We start from the raw sequence: 4,238 nt of genomic DNA on the forward strand, positions 1-4,238 counted from the left end.
GGGGGAAAGGGAAGGGGGGAAGGGAAGGGAAGGGAAGGGGGAAAGGGAAGGGAAGAAGGGAAGGGAAGGGAAGAAGGGAAGGGAAGGGAAGAAGGGAAGGGAAGGGAAAAAGGGAAGGGAAAGGGAAAGGGAAAGGGAAAGGGAAAGGGAAGAAGGGAAGAAGGGAAGGGAAGGGAAAGTGAAGGGAAGGGCCTACATTAGAGGTCAAGACTCTTGTCCACTGCTTTGGCTCTGCCACTTGTATATAAGGGACATTCTGGCAACGACAGCTGGGCCTTTAACACATTGCTGAGAGATTGTTTGCTGATTTTTATACCTGTTCTATTTGTCTTTAGAAAGACAGTCAATAAACTGAATCAATCTCTCTCTCTCTCTCTCTCTCTCTCTCTCTCTCTCTCTCTCTCTCTCTCGTTTTGTTTTTCAAGACAGGGTTTCTCTGCATAGCCATGGCTGTCCTGGAACTCACTTTGTAGACCAGGCTGACCTTGAACTCAGAAACCTGCCTGCCTCTGCCTCCCAAGTGCTGGGATCAAAGGTGTGCGCCACCACGCCCGGCCTGAATACTCTCTTCTTAGCCTATCTGAATTTGTCTTCAAAGGCAAGGAGACAACTGAGTGGCTGGTGAGAACGTCTGTGTTCCTGTCCTCAAGATTCCAAAAGCCAGTGTGACTCCTTAGGTAGGAGACCAAGCCATGATGAGCAGGAACCACATGCATGTGGACTGGGAGGCCCAGGTCAGTGGGTCATCCTGGGATCTACTCTCGCCAGCAGCCAACTGTCTACAGTGGGATTCTCCACTCTGGGCTCTGGTTTCACCTGCATTTGGGGATGATGAACCCTGCCTTACTCTCTTCCAGAAATAGAGAAAGAAGCGAACAATCACTGGTGTTTTAAGGCACGTGCTAAGCAAATGCGATTGATCAGATTAGCAACCAGATTGCTACCTGAGAATGTTGGGCCACCTCAGTTAACTCCTCCTGGAAACAGAAATGATAATTTAGTCACATAACATGTCAATGCTTGGACTTGCTGTTTTGTGTCTAATGAAAGCTGAGAACTCATCAACTCTACAAAGGTCAACTTTTATACCATGGTCGTTTTCTAAACAGTCTATCAACAAAGAATATACCTAAATAAAGATATATCTGTATCGTGAAATAGTGGTATGCATTGATGTTAAGCGTGTATTCTAGACTGTAAAGTAAAAAATCAAAGTGCTAGTGAAAAAGTGGTTCTACTCTATATTTGTTATAATTTTATTTGAAAACACATATATGTAAATTTGCACCTAAAGCAGAGTAAGTTAGTGTGTGTTTGTGTATGTGTGTGCTTACACACACACACTCATGTGAACATATTAAAAATCTGGAGGAAAACATACCAAACAATACTTGCCCTTAGCTTTGGAAAGGAGTATTGATGGTGGTGATGGAGAAGGTTTTTTTTGTCTTGTTCTTTAAATACATCTAACTTTTTAATGATGACAGCATATACTTTTAGAATTTAAATATTTTAAAATTTGTTGAAGAAGAAGATGTGACTCAGAAAGGACCTGACAGAATGGTTTAGGTTCATTGAAGACTTTGAAGGCTGTCCCTTGATGCCATCCTCTCTATCATCTTCCACAGAGGCTCAAGTTTTCATTTCCTAGACTCCCTTGCAGCTAAGTGTGGTCATGTAGTAAGTTCTAGCTCATAGGCAGTAAGAAGTTCTTCTATTCCTGGAGGAGAGTAAGGCAAGGTTCAGCATCCCCAAACACCAGGTGAAACCAGAGCCCAGAGTGCAGAATCCCATTGCAGGCTGCTGGCTGTTGTTGAGAGATTATACTTTCAGTTTTGAGAGAGTGGAGATAGACTCCTGGAGGTGAGTCCTGCACTAGTTTTATTAAGAGATACAAAGTCAGGGGCTATGGAGATGGCTCAATGGTTAACAGTACTTGTTCTTTAAAAGGAACAGGGTTCAGTTCCTAGCACACCCAAACATCTATAACTACAGAAACGAGGTATCTGATGTCCCTCTATGGCCTTCCTAGGCACCTGGCACATTTATACACTCAGACAATCATTCATATACATAAAATAAAAGCAAGTAAGCTTTTAAAAGATAGAAATGTCCACATAAAGATGGAGAATAATCATGGACCATGAGGAAGAGTCAGCACCTATGCAGGATGCCTTTAGGGATACAGTCATGTTAGGAACTTGTAACTGAAGAACAGGGCAAAGGCGTCCATCGGAGCCCACTGAGCACCTGAGCTACAGGTGCCATTCATTTCCTGATTTCTCCAAGCCCCAATCTCTTTCGGCAGTTCATTCCTGATATGAACCCTTGTAAGGGCAGATACGCTGGAGAAGTCCTAACTCCACGTGGCCCCATCCCACCCCACCCAGCTCCTTAACACGAGCTGGCCTTGTCAATTCTCTCCCCTGGGATTTTGAATATAGAACACTAGAGTGAACCCAGGTACCACAGGGAAGTTGAACTGAGAGGTTATGTAGATTCCCCAGAATGTCCTTGTTAGAAAGAAACCACTTCTGAAGTTGACCTCTGACTTGCACACACATGCCATGGCACTTGTGTGCCCACATACATGCACACAAAATAAATTATAAATGTTAAAATGCGATAAAAAAATTAGGTGAGCGTGATAGAAGAAGATACCTATGCTGGCTAATTTTATGTTGACTTGGTATAGGCTATCTGAGAGAAGGGCGCCCCAATTGAGAAAATGCCTCCATAAATGTGGCTGTAGGAAGTAGGTGATAGGGCTACCTCCTACCTTTCTTAATTGGTGGTTGATGTGGGAGGACATAGCCCCTTGTGGGCCAGGCCATCACTGGACAACAGTTTTATGGTCTATGAGAAAGTAGGCATTGGTGGCACATGCCTTTAATCCCAACACTTGGGAAACAGTGGCAATTGGATCTCTGTGAGTCCAAGGACAGCCTGGTGCATCTATATAGTGAATTCCAAGACAGACCCCATCTGAAAGAGAGGGGTGGGGGGAGGGAGGAAGAGAAACATACAAGCAAGCCAGTAACAGCACCCTCCATGGCCTCTGCATCAGGTCCTGCCTCCAGGTTCCTGTACAAACTTCCTCTGATGATGAACAATGATATGGAAGAATTACTGAAATGAATTCTTTCATTCCCATGCTGCTTCGGTCGTGGTGTTTCATCACAGCAACTGAAACCCTAACTCAGACGACTCTAAGCATTAACCTCTGGCTTCTGCACAACACGTGCACACACATGTACATTCACGTGAATGAACACACACACATACATACAGAGCTAATGAGGGACTTCATACCAAATTGAGAAGGCTAATGTATGAGTCCACTAATTGATCACATTAAAAAAGGTAAATAGTCTCTCATGAAAAGTCATACAGATACACGGGACTAAATACGAAAGATCCCAGTACAAAAAACCCAAAGCAACAGCGACAACAAAAACCTGAATCTGATCATTGCCAAGTCTGATCACTAACTAACCAAAAGTGTAAGAGCTGAGGACAGAGAATGAGCAAACTCCAGATGTGGGGACGTACCGGGGAGGATCACTCAGCAGTGCGACAAAGAAAAGGCAATAAAGGGAGAGAAGGAGGACGAGTGTGATTCTTCCTATATACAGCAAAGGAATGGGCACATCCATGAAGACAAAGAGGCTGATGGGAGGGAGCAAGAGGGTGTGAGCACCTGCAGGGAACCTTTCTAGAACTTTCTAGAACAAGGACAAAGTTTTCAAACTAGAGAGCAGTAATGTCTGCACAGAGTGGTAAACAAGCTAGTCACCAAATCATATTCTCCAAATGATCATTGCAGCTGGGTGTGGGGACACATGCCTGGACTCCCATTACCCATGAGGCTAAGGCAGGAGAATCACAAGGTCTAGGCTAACATGGGCTACATAATGAGTTCATAAACAACCCGAGCTACGTAGTAAAACCATGACTCAAAAACACAGGCGTGAGGATGTCGTCGGTGATAAAGCAGTCGCCTCGTGAAAGTAAGAGGCCCGAGTTCCAGGTGAACCTAGGAGGCAAAGCAAGACCCTGCTTCAAGCGAGCAAGGACTCTGAAGATGATAATTATGTGAATTTCACCTTGTTACAAAAGAAAGGGAAGGTCACAAAAAGAAGAAGGGAAGCCGGGCGTGGTGGCGCACGCCTTTAATCCCAGCACTCGGGAGGCAGAGGCAGGCGGATTTCTGAGTTCGAGGCCAGCCTGGTCTACAA

The sequence above is a fragment of the Mus caroli genome, chromosome 19 (assembly GCF_900094665.2).
Source record: "Mus caroli chromosome 19, CAROLI_EIJ_v1.1, whole genome shotgun sequence".
NCBI classification, from domain to species: Eukaryota; Metazoa; Chordata; class Mammalia; order Rodentia; family Muridae; genus Mus; species Mus caroli.